The sequence below is a fragment of the Anopheles coluzzii genome, chromosome 2 (genome assembly GCF_943734685.1).
Source record: "Anopheles coluzzii chromosome 2, AcolN3, whole genome shotgun sequence".
Classification (NCBI taxonomy): Eukaryota; Metazoa; Arthropoda; class Insecta; order Diptera; family Culicidae; genus Anopheles; species Anopheles coluzzii.
In genome coordinates this window covers 52,216,713-52,233,577 of record NC_064670.1, presented here as the reverse complement: position 1 = coordinate 52,233,577, position 16,865 = coordinate 52,216,713, and the positions used below count along the sequence as shown (strand labels likewise).

At 45.3% G+C, this 16,865-nt stretch overlaps 1 protein-coding gene and 1 long non-coding RNA gene across 15 annotated transcripts in view; one reads left to right on the top strand and one right to left on the bottom strand.

The window, feature by feature from the left end:
• LOC120948849 (protein groucho) overlaps positions 1-16,865 on the bottom strand; it is a 184,716-nt gene that overhangs the window by 130,557 nt on the left and 37,294 nt on the right. The gene's annotated exons all lie outside the window — the stretch shown is intronic.
• On the top strand, positions 11,516-16,436 carry LOC120948852 (uncharacterized). The gene is made up of 2 exons (XR_005750991.2): positions 11,516-15,390; positions 15,888-16,436. It is a non-coding gene; the product is annotated as an uncharacterized LOC120948852 (long non-coding RNA).

Below are 16,865 nucleotides of genomic sequence, written 5' to 3'. Positions count from 1 at the left end.
GGTGAAGGCAGTAGGTAGGTTTAAATTATTTACTTCTACGCTCCAGCCAGCACGCACCACGAGACCGCGTCGTCTTTGCCGCTGCTGGAAGCCAATTAGCGGGCGCGCGTTTTGTAATCGGCTAATTGATAAACCGAGTGAAGAAAAGCTACTGTCGTATATTTATATACATTTTTTTCATTAGCATTATCATAGCGTCAGTTCCTTTTCACTTTCCGTCCGATCGTCAATTATCAAATGGGGATATTTTCGTTGTTTCATTCCCCCCTCGCTGTACTTTCGCAAGTGTTGTGAAAACTTTCCGCTTTCCAGAAAATCAAACGTCAGCTTACCTGTAATGAGAAGGAAAAATAGAAAAAGCAATTTAGTATTTCTTCAATCAACACATTGAGTGATATATCGTGGAACCATAGTATTGCCATTTCGAAGAACTGCCAAGCAGAAGATCATAGCTCAAGAGAATCATTAATTGCATTCGTAACGATAATAATTGTTGCTAATTTAGTTCATAAATTAATATCAATTTATACATCACTAGCTGGCCCCGAAAACTTTGTTATTTCCAAAAAAACTAAAATATTACATTTTTGCTTTGTTACTTGGGATAATTGTATCGTTGTATCCTTGCAGTATCCGATTGTCGAGTATAAACCACCAGGCATCTTACAGCAAGTGTCAACAACAATCTTGTCCTTTGTATGGGAGTTAGAAAATTGCAATTAAATTAAGTTTAGTTTAACATCTGAAAATGATGTACGTCTTTAAACCTATTTTTCTACCACCATAAGGTGTATAATTTATTATATATTACATATTAAAAAATATAAATAAACCTTTAAGATTATCATTATCAATATGAAGACACTTCCTTCATATGTTCTTACAATCTAAATAATTTTAAATAGTGATGGGTAAAGTTTGCAAAAATCCACTTCTATCCGACTCCAAAAATATAGGAACCGACTCCGGAACGTAGGTTCGACCAGCTGTCCAGAGTCGAAGTCGTCCGGAGTCTATAAAAACTCAACGAAACGATATAACGTCTCAACACCGACGGAGTCCAGGCGACTCCGACTCCAGTTTGATTCTGATTGACGGTCGACTTCGGTGGACTTAAGACGACTCCTACTTCATACGACATCGACTCCGGCCAACTTCGACACAGGACGACACCGATCCGGACGAATTCGAATCCAAGTCCGACTCCGAACGACTCGGACTCCTACTTCATATACTTTCGGACGACTCCTACTTGGGACCTCACCAACTGCGGACGACTTTGTATCGGATTCCGACTCCAAACGACTCGGACTCTGACTCCAGATGACTCCAATTCCGGACGACTCCGACTCCGGACAATTCCGGACGACTCTGGACGACTCTGGACGACTCTGGACGACTCTGGACGACTCTGTACGACTCTGGACAACTCCAACTCCGGGAAGAACTAGTGGTTCCTATATTATCGAACATTACATCACTATACATCGATTACATCACTATATTTGACACATCAATATTACATCCTAAAAACTCCCAGCTCCTTAAAGGTGACATATAAAATGAATTAAAATAACTTGACGAGGTAATAAAACACAATAATTTTATTATCTCTTCTAATAGCATCAAAATTAATACTACTCAGTCCGATCAATAGAAAACCCTTCGACTGAACCCCTTGTTAACAAGTGTGCCAGAAAATATGTGTACCATTGCCGCATTTTAAAACCTTCACCTGAAAAAACATGTACCATATGGTGCGCACACGATAATAAACACGATAAAGAGGTCCATATTATTCCATCTTGTTTCGATTGGTCCTAAGTCCATGTGGTGATTAAATAGGAATGGAAAGCACCCCACATACACAACATGATCAAAAAAGGGGTATTAATTGAAAAACGTGCATTATCCAGAAGGTTCGATTTCGATCCCGACAATGAAGCCAAAAGCAATAAAACAGCTTGCTCTACTAGTGCACCCCAAACATGATAAAAACAGGTTGCATTTCGGCAATCAATTTCATTTCCTTAATGAGATAATGAACGAAAAGAGGAACAAGAGCAACTAGCAGCAGCAGCAGCAAATGGAGCAACCTTTGTTTTTTTTTTTTTTGCTCTGTCAGTTGCTCGTTTGCTTAAGCGCACAACCGAGACAGACTGTTGTAAATCATGGGGGCGAAATGATGGGCCCATTTTTACCTTTCCGGAAAAACACAGCTAGCCGGGAAAGCTGGAAAATGTGAAGCAAGCTGAAAACATTATCATTACAAAAAAAAAGAAAACCCATCTCATCTCCTCGCCAATTGCTTGTTGGCTGAAAACATAAGAGCATTCATCCCACCCGACCTCGCAGCCAATCGAGGCAATGTGTATATAGGGGATAGTGTATGTATGGTGTTTGTGCGCGCGCGGTTTCCGAATGATCGAATTAATTTATCAATAAAACGCTTGTTATGCCGCCGCGCAGCACATCAAGTGGCGCGCAAAGGATAACGTGGAAGGGAAGGTAGTGCCACAGCAATGAAAAGTGCAGCAGCCACAGCATATCGTGGCGTACAAATGGCGCACGGAGGAAGAGAGAAACAATTCGTCTGATTGTAATCATCGCTCATATGTTTAAACCAAACAGAGGAAAAAACAGAACGAGATACGCCACACGGTCGAAAAATGGCCATTGGGAGAAGGCGATCGTACAGGAAAATGAGAGTAGGTGGAAGGGATGATAATGAGCATTAATGAGTATTTGTGGTTCGTCCATCACCGGCTGTCGTTCGCGGTGTGCAAGAGCTTTCGAATGTGGTTAATGCTGTGTGTGGTGGTGATCGGTCGGCAAGCAAGAAGCTTAACCTGTGTCCTTCTCAGAAGGCACCGAATACGGCCACCCTCGAACCGGACGGACGGATGGACCGGTCCAGTAAAATATTCATTTCAACGCAAATCGAAATGAAATCGGACGAAATGGTGCAATAATCCGTTTTCCATTATCTTTCCAGTGTCGATACTTCAAGAACTGTTCCAAATTGATTTTGATGATCCTCCGGAATGGAAATGTCATAAAGAAATCCAAAATGCCACTTACTTACTACACTTACTACACTTACTTACACTTACTAGTTCAGATTGTTTAAAACAGGAATGTAAAATATTAAAGGAATGCCATTAAAAACAGGAAAAGATACAGTGCGATGCCGCATTGGCATCCTTCAATATAATTTCAACCAATTTACTCCCTTTTTCCTCTCTTATCAGTGACACTTCATCGATGTCAATAATCATCCACGGTGAGGTAAAAGTCAGCTCGCGGCCACGAACCATGTACGAAATTAAATCGATCATACAATCACACACACACACCCATCGGCATTTGCGAAAACCATAAATAAAAATTGGTCCAATATCAAACCGGTTAAAATTCGCACGAAATCATCCCCTGCTCCTCGGTGGCGTGGTGTGTCGTCTCGTCCGTTTCGTTTTTTACGTTTAATTTGTAACCATACATTTTCTCTCTCTTTCTACCCCCCTTTTTTATTCCATCGAATCCATACAACAAGCAGCTACGCCCCCCATATAACCCCCAATCCGCTGTGAAAACTCGCGTGAATGATTAAACGTATTTTGTTCGATCCGCGACCGACTCATGGGTACCGGGGCACCGGGAGAGCACACCACCACCCACCATCGCCAAACTCACGCAGAGTGCCATTCGGCTGCCCCGCGAACCAACACACACGCCCGCCGTGCGTCATCGCGGCAACCAAAAGCTTGTACTTAATATGGACCATGGCAATGGCACGCAATCGGTCGGCAGCAGTCCCCAACAACGCCCGAATCGTGTGGAAGGGGGGTGCAAGCGAAGTGGAAATGGGTTGTACGGAGCACATGGTGGAACTGGTACAGAGGGGGGGGGGGGTGTTCAGACACATGGAGAGGAGGAGCGGTGCCGTCCAGGAGCGATGAAAACAAAATTGAAAAACATAATAATTCATTTAATTTATCGCAGGCGAGAAACTCACCGCATGGTTTCGATTCCATCAACCACCACCACCCATTCCCCGTGTTGGGGTGGGGAAGGGGGTTGATGAAATTGTAGCAAAAAAATGGGTGTAAAAGAGAGCTTCAATTCCCATCACCATCCCCCCCCCCCCCCCCCCATCCTATGCTTCACGTGCAACGAGCATGATGATGATGATGATGGTCGCTATTCTGCACCGTGAATCAAATGATGGAGAGGCAAAAAGGCAACAAAGCGGGCAACACAAAAAGGAAAAGATAGCAACAACAACAAAAAAGGCAACATCGACCCCGCTCGAAATAAATTTGTTCGCGAGGTGAACATTACGGGTCCACCAATATGAACAGTGAAAGGAGAGGGAAGGGGTTGGAAGGAGGGGGGGATTAATGAGAGGGTGCATGATGGGTGGTTGGAACAGGCGAGTGAGAAGGCGCCGCCGTCATGGACCATGAGGAGGATGAGTAAAGCGATTCGAAGCTTGGTGTGTGTTTTTTTGTTGTTTCGTTTTAAGTTTTGTTCCACTCACTTAACTTGCCGGCTTGCTTCGATTGGAAGGGTAACCCACCGTCCATTCCACGCGTCCCTTCCCACTTCACCCGCTCGTTCAGTCGATTCGTTCAGCGACCGGGTGCGCTTATAAGCGCGAAAGAGTCCATTCGCGGCGATTTGTTCACCTTCCTCACCCCTCTTTCTCCCTCCTCCTCCTCTGTCCCGGCACGGTCATTGCCGGATGGAGCGCGAATGAAACCACCCGGCGTTGGGCTCATTGGGCCCAGGGGGAGAAATGCAGGGAAAAAGGCAAAGGGCACCCGTAAACCATTGACTTGCGTGACGGAGCTGACGAAGGAGAGTGGTGGAGAGGAACAAGAGCAGGGACACCCTGTAACACCATCATTCGCCGCTGCCGTATTGGAGCGAGCGACTGGCACAACGACCGGACGCGACACGCCCCACCACCTCCCTTCCCTTCAGACCAACGCTAGTCGTGGCGTAACCCATCCGTTAAGCAAATGTATGGAGGCGTAAAATTGAAACATAAATGAGACCATTTCTTTTCTTTTCGCTCGTACACTTTTTTTGTTGCCGCTGTGGCCCCAACACACCCCCACCGCCCCTCCCCCCCCCCCCCCTTCTTCTTTGCCCGATGCTCACCACGCGCTCGCTTTTGGTTTGATTTTTTAATGCCCTGTTTCCGTCGTCGTCCCCGCTGTAAGCTTCCTTATTTGCCTTTTAATTCTCATTACATTTTAGCGTTTTGTTTCGCTTGGGGCTCGTTGAGGTAAGCTTTGCTGCCTTCTTTTTTTATGCTGCAACACAAAACTACTCCCTCCCCCTTCAACCCTATTGTACAAGAGATGGAGCTGAAAGTGTGTGGATGAGGGCAAACAGGGGAAAGCGAAACCTTCACCACACACAGGTAAAACGAGGTGCGCTTATTTACAAAACGCTCAAAGACAAAGGAAACGGCGTAGGCGAGAGCTTCCACCAACCAAACCCCTGCTCCTACAGGGCGGACAAACACACACACACATGCATCGTTTCGTTCATTAGCTTGGCTAATAATTTACCCTAGCGTGACAAAGCAGGGTGAGAAATTGACGGCCACTTACAGCTGGGTGTAAGCGACCGTTCTGCTCCGGTGGAAGCTTGTTCGTGTTGTGCATTTTTTTTTATTTTCTAACTGTCTTTTGTTATGCACACACAATCACACACATACACAAACCTAAAGCCCATCAAGCAGTGTCACTTTGAAGCCCTTTTTGCGTGTGTTTTGCTGTACAGTGGGGGTTCAATGTACATGCTTAAGCATGCCAAACAAACGTGCGAGCGGCTTGTTTGTATTCCCTTCCTTCAGCTTCAAGCTTAATGTTCGATTCCAACACACAGACACACACAGACACACACGCATATCGAATCATAATATTGCATTGGTTTAGTTCCACGTCCCCAGATTGATACCCATTCATTATGAATAATAAAAATAAACCATCTCAGCGTCTTCTCCCTCCTGAGCCGTTGTACCCAAAAACACCCTCGAAGTGGGGCACAAAAACGCCCCACGATTGGGTTCTCTCCGTTCTGACACTAAATGCAAACATAAACTATGCGATGTGTACCACCGATTCCGCCGTAAGAACAGCAAAAGGCGAAGCAGAGTGCAAGAGGCCACAATTGAGTGGCAAATATCTTCCTTACGGCTATCGGACGACGGTCGGTGTTTCTGTTTTTCCTCCCCTTTGCCCATTCGTATGTCGCTATCGAGTCGACAGACAATGACCGAGAAACACACACACGCACACACACAACCAGTCCCTGGTTGTCTCCTGACCGCCGTGGCTGAAGTCGATCATAAATCCATTAAAAGAGACCCAACCATCAACCATTCACCTTGCCCCACACCACTCGACTCGATGCCGCAATGGTGTGCCATCATGCCCCGTGTTCTTTTGTTGTCTGCCAGCTCTCGTTCGCACAGAGCACACACACAGGTCCGACAAAACCGATGAGGAAATAAACGAAAGCCGCGCGGGTATGGAGCGAACTATAGTTTCCGAAACGAAGAACTTATTTTCAATACCTTCCCCCTGTGTCAAGTCGTGCGTTCCTGCTGCCGGTGGGCGAGTGTGCAAGCAAAACAAAAAAAGGGAAACCCCGAAACCGAATGCTCAACGTCGTTTGGTATAACACTTCCTCGTCCGCGCCAGTGCCCTGAGGTACCCAACAAGCGGGGGACACCCAATCTGTTCGCCTTTTTCCGCGTGTTTCGCCTTCTTCACCTTGGTCGCAATTTAGCGCGCCAAACAACATCGGCGCACAAAATCAGTAACGTAAAGTCACACAGCACACCGAGAGAACCGAGGGTGATGGTGGTGTGGGGAAATAAAATAACACTACACGAATAATAACGATAATAACTGTAATCAACAACACGCTCGCCTTGTGCACGCCTTCGACCTACGGAAACAGAAACAACAGAGCCAAAAGCTGGTACAGAGAGAGAGAGAGAGCGAGAGCTAAAGAAAGGGTAGAAAAGGTAACGGAAGGCACAAACCCCATGCCGAGAATGCGCAAAAGTGCAACCAAAAAAAACCCACACAGATCATAAGGGAAGCGATGACCAATGCACACGAAAGGAGGAAAAAACACGCTGACCATTCGAAACATGAATTGAACGGAGAGTTGAAAAAAATCCGTACGGTCATGTGATTCGCTATTTTATCAGGGTTTTTGTGTGTGAATACATTTATATAGCATCGTTCTCCAAGGACGGAGTTGAATGCTGCATTCGAAATGACAGGGTTGAGAAAAAGGAATGGAAAAAACATACGATCCAAGTGAAGGGTATTTATTCTTCACAAAGAAAGATCGTGCACGGAAACCATATTTGTGAATTAAAACGAAGGGCTCAGTTTTTCCCATAATAAATATTCTAAATATGTGAATCGCCTGTAATTTGTTTTTGAACATTATGATGTATTAAAATATTATAACATTATTTAAATAAAAAAAAAATACATTTAACAGGTTACGCCTTAAGCTACCCCTTGCACATAAGACGAGAATCAGCCAAACAGATTAAACTAAAATACAAATGAATGCACAGCAAAAATATGAGAAATACACCGAAGAAGAAAACAAAAACACCTAAAACTAAACCAACTTTTTACCACTCCGAATGGCTTCAAACCTCAAACCGCAAACCAATACCAAGAGCGAGCATTTTCCGACGTTAGTGCAACTTGCTAGAGGAATCGCATAAAACGACAAGCTGCAACCGAGCATGTTACGAGGGCAGCAGCAACACAACCCCACCCCTCCTCTTTATCCTCCTCCTCCTCCTCCTCCTCAACAACAAAAAAGCACAGCAACAAAAACTAAGCTGGAAATTGGAAGATTATATGAGAAAAGAGAACCCTTACCCCTCCTTCCTAAACCATATGGCTGGCGGCTGTGTCTGTGTGTGTCTACGTGCGTGTTCAGAAGTAAATTATAAAATTTTGCACTCCACGTGGAGCCTCCCGGTGTTCGTCCGGTTCGGTTCGGTGTGTCGTCTTCTCGGTTTGGCCATTGGGTTTTTGCGGAAAAGAGGCGAGAAGATAAGGTGGGCCACGACAAAAAGGAATGCTCACACAACATGCGCCTCCCTTCCTCGCGACGCCATCAACTCCACCAACGTCCCTTTTCCCCCTGGAGAGGGGCGGTAGAGGGGAGGGAAGAAGAAGCAAAACGGAACAGGCAAGCAGCTAGAATGAAACGCTTTGATTGCCGCTGCGTCTTTCCCCGCTCTCGGCGGAGTGAAACGGACGCTTCTTTTGGCTTGGTGTGGGGTGTGTTTTGAATCGGGCGCAAGAAGAGCAGAAATACTGGCCAATTTTCAAGGGCTTCCTCCCCAGCGGTTTCACATGCTCTGGCCGGTCCTCCTCGGTTGCGCTCCGGACTCTGGTTGGACAATTTACCACCCAACACACTCATTAAACGGAGCAATTCGCTCGCACGGAAAGGAAGTGATGGGGTACGGGACACACACACAAACGGGAAGGACGCGCAGTTGCTTGAGCAAAGTTCTCCGCTCTGCCATCACCGTCAGCAGCAGCAGCAGCAGCAGCATCGTCATGACCGCGCGGCAACAAAACATCATCATCAGCATCATTGTCGTTTCGATTTATTTTATTTCATTTTTGCTTTACTTTTCTGACTTTCTAGAACAGCCGACAACCCGTTGACTGTGCAAAAAAGGTAATTTTCTCTCGCACGATCCAGGCCCCATCATCATCATTGGGCCGCAGAGGATACCACCGACCACCGACGGTTGCGTGCCCTTGAGCTTTGCCCTTCCTTTCCCCCTCTCTCTCTCTCTGTCTCTTGGTCAGCGGTATAATGTTGGTGTAATGAAGCACGATGAGATTTATGCGCTATTGAAATGGGACAAAATATTCCCTGGTTTTACTATTAATTGCTATTTCAAAGTAAATAGCGTGCTGCAAATACATTCTCAATAAAATAAATAATAAAAACTTCGCATACTTCTACTTCAATAGTAAAAAGTTTATAAAACAAAAAGAAACAACTTAAACAACCCACTGTGCCAAAACGGCCCTCACAACATTGTATTTTTTTTTTATATAAACAGAGCAATTTCTATCTTTGTGGCGTAACCTACCCAATCATCATCTGCTGGGTGAAGGGTTCATTATTATAGAGAGCTGATCAACATTCAGCAACAGAAACAAATTACATTTCGATTGCTCTTCCACCCCTTTGGTTGTTGCCAATTTTCCTTCCATTTTAACGGAGAGAGCATGTAAAGGGCACACGATCATAAAAACTTGTTCCTCCAATCCAAACCGATCGTACAAAAATGCTTCTAAAAACATATTCCCACCTCTGTTCGGGTGGGAACACTCGCAGAGCACAGTCTAGACACCGATCTTACAAAACGTACAAGACATATTGTGCTTGATCTAGACGCGCAGTTCACAGTGCATGATTGAAAACTAACGTTCATAAAACGTGCAACTCTTTTGAATATGCCGTTGTGCTGCTGTGTGTCGGAAAAGAACATTACATATTAAGTACCGTGGAAAGAACATTCCCTAATTAAACCTGCTTGATATTTTAAATTACAAAGAAAATACCTGCTTGACACTATTACACACCATTGTAACGACAACAGAAACTGCACCGACAGCTACACCCGACCCTCCCATACAGAGCATGCAAGAAATTCTCCACATCCCAATTATACGCCTCTTAAGCTGTGAACTACCCCTCTGGCACCGTCCAGTCTCCTCCAGAGCACCGTCGCGTGTCGAGTACCAGCAGCGCGCCACGAGGAGCGATAAAACCGACCCATGCGAAAAACCATCACGCGGAAGCTTCTCTACAAAACATGAGCGATGTAACACACACAAACAGAATGTATTTTAAAAAAACCCTATACAAACCATTTACACAGTGTGCTGCTCGTCTTCCGGCGGCTCTTCGGTGTGTACTCGAGTAACGATTCTACACTCCACCCGCTAACAACACAATGCAAAAGGTGTCCACAGCCTGTTTTGTTCGCCAAAGCTCGAGCCTCACTCACTTGTGCCTGTCCCATCATCGGTCCTCGGGTGAAGGAGGCAGCTTCAGGAAAAGTTCATACAAAAGTCAAGTGGTAAAATGAGACAGGGGCTGCACACTCGGGCCAGCAAATAGAAGAAACATTTCTCAACACTTGCCTGCACCCAAGCCACCCTAGACAAACACAACGGTCGTAGCGGGGGAGAGGAGAGGGTACGGGTACGGTGAATCGTGCTCAACCCGGGTGCATCCTTTTCTTACACTTGCAAACACTCTTTCCTATTCCTTCCCTTCCTCCCTCCCTTCCCCTCCCAGCGTGCCAAAAAGGTAAATGAAATAACGGCCGCCAGTAGGCAGCAGGCAACGAACCGGCACAACGAACGATGAAAAGTGCCAAGAGAACCGGGTCAACAACAAAACCCTCCAGCTCTCCGCGCCGTGTTCTACCCGTTGTAAACACAAAGAAAACCCCACTCGAAAATGCCTCGTTGTGTCCCAGCCCGCCAGCTACTACAGCACCGCACACTGTTAGAAGGTGATGGCTGTGGCGCGCGCCCGCGCGCTTCTTGCGGGGGAAACACGACGGGAGAGGCTTGTAACTTGACGAAACGGGGCACTTGTAACTGGGCACTGGGCTATTCACTGGGCCATCGTACACGGTCTGGAGAGACCACTATTCCCACTCCAGGGCAAAAGGAGAACGCTCGCCAGAGTAGCATCCACTGCAAAATGACGACGACGACGGCGATGATGATGATGATGTTGTACTACTCTCTGCTGTACCCTCTTGGCTGGGCTTCTTCACTACGGATCGGTTTATTTTGAAAGGTTCAAATACCGTGAGAATAATCTCCTTGGCAAGGAGTATTTCTTTCTTTTATTGTATCCGTCACCCGTCAACAGAAATAAATACAACATTCAAACCTCATCTACAGCTCCTGATGGTACAGTTATTCCTGGTATAATAACGATTTCTCACAATTTGATTTATTTTCTAGCAATTGATTTTCATAACAAATAACATAAATTCTATATTATTAACTTTCAATTCAAATGCTGAGGTTTACGTTTTTTAAATACTATCATCAATTTTTTTGGCCTTGATAAAAATTCAGTTAAATGTGTTTTCGCGTACTAAACCTGATTTAGTTTATTAATCAAATAAAAAAAACACGTGTTTCCTTTCTGTAATTGATAATAAATTCAAAAACTATTTCATTGAAATCATTTCATTTAATTTCTCATTTGAATTCAATCGCTTGGTTGAAACACCATAATTGTAATGATATTTTTTTATCATTACTGATATTATTATATGTTGTGGATAGTTTAATTGTTATAAATTATTCTTTCTCTTTTTCACTATTCCGTGTCATTAAATATGCTTCGTGTATTTTATTTATAAAGCTTCGAGATAAATGTCTTATTAAGGCGTGCCTTCAAAATTCATAATTAAAATTTTAACTTGATAACAACAGTTTCTCGAAAGAATACATTTCAGTACAGAGGAAGCATATTTGAAAATAAAACATGTTTGAAATTGTTTTGCAAGATACAAAAGTGGCAAAATCATGAACCATATGAGAAAAATCGTAAATGGTATAATGCACTGACCCCTTACCAGTATTTAAAAATTTTAAATAATAACTACCATAAATTAACGAGCAATCTTCATCATAACAATGTGTGAATAATATTTTTGTTGTATTGTATAATGACCACAATTTAATTATGCTTGTGTTTAATATGTATTTTTCATGAAAAGAATTATTGTATGGAGACGCATGGTCGCCATTGCCAATAAAAAATAAAACGCCGGCAAAGAAATACCCTTTTCGTGAATCAACCAGCGTTTCAACACGATACAAACGACAATCATAATTATTCGCGTCGTCATCGGTCGAATGCTGTTCATCTACTTCCACAAGCAGCAGCGCGTGCTTGACGCCATCCGTTCCGTTCGCTGTCTGGCGAGCGACTGAGCTGCCGCCGTCGAATGTAACGCGACGCGCGCGCGGTGTTGGCCGGCGGGGAAGGATCAAAAGCGTGCCGCTGCTACAGCTCGCTCCCCAAAACAAAAACAAATAATACACAAACGACGAACCGGGCAAACGTAATTGCCACCAATCGTGTGTCACCAATAGTCAGCGCCGTCTTCCATCTTTGAAAACCACACGTCCGAGGCACGTTTGTGCGCATGTCGTTCATTTCAGACACGCCGAAGAGGAATGGGGGGTATGTTTGCTTATCCCAACACCCCAGCCCACCCAACGCCCGCCCCGAGGACGGATTGACGCGGATTCCATGGATCATCAGCCGGAAGTCACCATATCGATGGCCGCAACGACTCTGGCCACAGCGAACGCGCTGCTTTATTTTTTCTCTCACTCACGCGCTATTTTTCTCACTTTCTTGCTCTCTCTCTCTCTTTCCTGCCCCCGCTCACTCCTTTCGATGATCTTTTTACCACTTTTTTGGGTGGTTGTGTCGGTGAGTGCGTACGTGCATCTATATACATGCATCAACACTTCGCAACGGAGGTGCTACCCTCCAGCAAACGGTGCTCTCGGCTCGTGGGAAACTTCTAGTCCGATTAAATAACTGAAAAAATAACATCACTTTGCGGAGCGTCGAAGGGCTGGGTGCTGTGTCCGTTACCGACGATCGTGTTTGTGTATCAAGAAGCAATCAGTGTTCTACAAGCCACCCCTGTCCTACGACCAAACTCCGTCCCTGCTCCTACCGCTTGCTTCTTCAATATGTGTTATGTGCTACTAGTCAGATATAAAAAAAAAACAACTCAACACAGCACAAACAAGCCTCTGCACGCTCATGTTCTTCCATCTCTATCAATTTAAATGTCACTTCTACCGCTATCTACACCCCCTCTGCCTCTCTGCCACTCAATTGGTTAAGTGAATCTGAGTGGAAAAAAAAGAAACTGAACAGCAAAAAACACACATCCGTGAAACCAGATGAACCGCGAACTCACACCCCACCAAAACAAAAGTTGAACTCAATCACTTTACGTTTGAGCACATTTCGCACGAGAGTGTCGCGTGAAACACATAGGGCCCCCGCGTAAACACACAACCCGCCATCGTCCTCCGCCCCGTCTCCATCGTCATGGTAGTGTGCCAGGCGGCTATTGCTCCTTTTGCAAGCTATCCAAAATAAACGCCGCCATTACTTGTGGAAGAAGGGACGATTTATGTGCACAACACACACACACAAACCAAAACAAACCGCACACACAGAAACATGGTGCAATATTTACAAGCGTGAGATTCGATTCTCCTCCGAAAGAAAGCAGTTCCCCTTTCCGGTTGCTGCTTCGGCGGCGCTACTTTACCGTATTAGTGAGAGCTACCATGCGTCTCCATCGGCGTGTGGCGGAGAAGCATCATTTTCCCCACCAACAGAGTTGGCAGCTGCGCGTTAAGATGCACACACTGTGTATGCCGTCGTTGCGTCGTTGTTCACCGCCGTTTATCGGTACGTGCCGAGGAGTGAATTTGTAAATCGTTTGGCGAGAGACGAGCGACTAAAGAGATTCCCCCATCTGCTGGTGGTGGTGGTGGTGCTGTGACGAAGTGATTCGAGCCGATTTATCACTCAATTTCGCTTTGAGAAACTACCACCACCACCACCCCCACCATCGTACTCCTTCCGGTCCTCCTGCTTGTACAGTGTCTCGCTCGCTCACGAGAAAGCCGAGCGTGTGCTTTCCTCCTTTTCTCGCTTTCCGACGAGCGACGAACACCCATTAGTGGCACTTTAGCGTAACGACATAGCAGCAGCAGCAGCGGGGAAACCGAAACACCATTTACAAATATTTCTGTGTATTGTGGTATTTTGATATGGCCGTCCCCCCCGCTCTTAGCATCGCTCGGAAGGAAAGAAAAACAAGAAAAGAAAGATAACTACGGGGAACGGTAAGTGAATAAACGCAATAATGTCGGAAAATTCAACGCAAAGGCAATAGTAGGGGAATTGTACCCTCTTTTCTGTGGATTCACTATCGTCAAATACCGATATTTAAATTCATAGCCATACCGACGGAAAATAGGCTCTTTAGGTATGTGAAAAAAATGAAATGATACTTGGGTGAAACCGAAAAAAAAACCGAAAAAAAGGAAAATTGTATCGATTTTTCTCAATTCACCGACAACATTTCAATCTTCAATCAAACGCTTGAAGATACGAATTAAGTTCAATAAGAAAATACCTTTTGAAGTGAATGTTATACGAACCAGAAAGAGCTAAAGACCTTTATTAATTTGTATTATTTGTGTACTGGAGTTAGTGGACATTATAAATAGAAGTAATGGAGGCGACTGACCGCATTCTATAGTCAAATATATTTTATTACTGTATTTATTTAATTGATTATTTACTCTTAACATAAACGAAAAATCCAAAACACAATTCGTAAACGATTAACTCAACTTCTTCTAAACCACAACTTCGATTTCGCTACCAAAGATGGCAACAACACCAATTAATTATCGCTCAATCACTACCCCCCGGACGACCAACAAAGTAAATGACACCTAAAAAGACACGCTTAATAAAAGTTAGCAACGCAACAGAGAAACGAGAACGAGATAAAATGAGTGCTTGCCTCATTATCCCCGCGTGTCACCGACCACCTCCTATCCAGGCTCATCCGTTCAGCTAAGCTAACAAATTCTGCTTCCCATTCACCCAGCACCGGCTCCCCGCCAAATTGCCCCGGGACGCGACACACTACGACGCCGGGCAGAAAAGATGTATCTGCGCTCCACTTAAAATGAACATACCAGTTATCGTTTCCCGGGCAGGAGGCGGGTGGGTGAGAAGCAATGCAAAGGGAGGAAAAACGAACAGGGAAGGAAAAGGACCACACACCACACCAAACCACCAATCTGCTAAGGCCGACTCAGTGCACACGACCACCGTATGGCACACCACACCGGTATTATGTTACTCAATTTTCTCCACCCTCCGGAATGGCCTCCCACCCTGCCCCGTCCATTCGATCCTCCCATTGGGGGAGGAAAAACGCTCCATTAACCACTTGTTAGTCACACTTCTATCGAAATGGCATTCCAGCTTTCACACACTCTCTTTTACATTCTCTTTCTCTCTCTATCTCTCTCTTTTCATCCCACCAAACGGTGCTCATCTTCGTCTTCCAGCACCTGTCGGCGGCCATCTTGGTTTATTTTTTCCCCTGACTGTGGTCCTCAGCTTCGCCGCCTCATCCTCCCTCCTTCTCCCCTCACCCCGGCCACCCCAGGGGTTGTTCGTTCCGGGCGTCGCTTATTTGCTGTAAGTGAAAATTAGTGATCAAATAGAAATGCTTCCGACTTTAAGTGCTCTGATTGCCAACATCCTGCGACCATCTTCTCCCCTCTCCCTCCTTGAGAATGAGACACCCTCAGGGCTGCTTTATATCTGTCGCTAAGCGATCAAACTTTACTTTATTAGCAAAGCACCCCCGCCGCAAAGCTTTCGTTGCGCGTTCGGCAAGATTGTACAAGATAAAGCGTATTTTTGCCATTTGAGGACAGAAAAAGGGGAAAACCTCTGATTTCCCCTCCAACACAACTGAGTTGTGTGAGTGCGGAATGTAACAACACGTATGTGTGTTGAGAAATAATAAGGAATTTTCTCACCAACACACACCACAGCCAGTTCATCATCTTTAAATTGCGAGCAGACGCTGCGCGGCGCAAGGATTTTCCTTCGCAGAGCAAACCGCTTCCAGTATGTTCGGGAGATTTCCCACACACTTGAATGTTTCTCTCTCTCTCTCTTTCTTTCAGGCACACTCTCTGTCTTGTACGCGGGCTCAATTTTCACCTCGCCCGTTTGGTACTTGTGGCGGCACTCTTCAACTGTATGCTCTCCGCTGCCTAAGAACGGACGCTGTTTAGAGGAACACAAGTTTTCTAGTGCGCTGCTGCGTTGCTTCAACTGCTGACGTGATTTTCATTTCATCGAAACGACCTTGCTATTTGCGGTGAACGCGTTCAATACAAGCGCTGCTGTTTATCTTAGTTGTTTAAAAATTCATTTCAACATTTCCACCACAAGCTTGACATGATTGCCGCCAGCATAATGATGAGTCGTATCTTGACGGAAGAGGAGCTCGGTCCAAAGCGTTACGACGAGCGCAAAAAGGAAACCAACAAGAAGATGGCGAACTCGCGGCTGCAGCAAGTGGAAAAAGGGAGTAAAGTGAAGGAATCGAAAAAATGCTCCACAGCATCGGGAGAAAGCCGAACTAAGTGAACGATTTGTTTGTTCTTTTTATGTTGTAAACAATTCCATCAAGTGCCATTGCAATAAAACATCTATTTACAAGTGTGTAATTCGTGGAGCTAAAACATATCATCAACACCGGTGGCATCCGAAAACAGAGCCGTATGGCTTCGGAAGGTGCACCCAACCCCACCCCCAACGGTGGTGATGGACTGAACCACTTTTCCTTTCGTTCGCTCTGCCAACCAGACGCAAATATTCTTTCACTGTCGGTGGTCAGGGTGCGCTGTTGCAGATGCAGTTTCTTGCTCCCGGAGCTCTAAGCTCTGGCACCGTCTAGCATTCCGAGGGACCGTCTTTTGCAAGTGCGCATGTGCTTACAAACACGCTTTGGCGTAGCTTCGGCTTCGCCGGACTAAAAATTGAGAGAAATTGAAGAAATGAATGAAGCTGGCACAATTACAACCTTGACCAGCGTCAATAGGCCATTCTAATAGCACATTAAAGCACACGAGCTTTAATGGGTACGGGGCGGATTG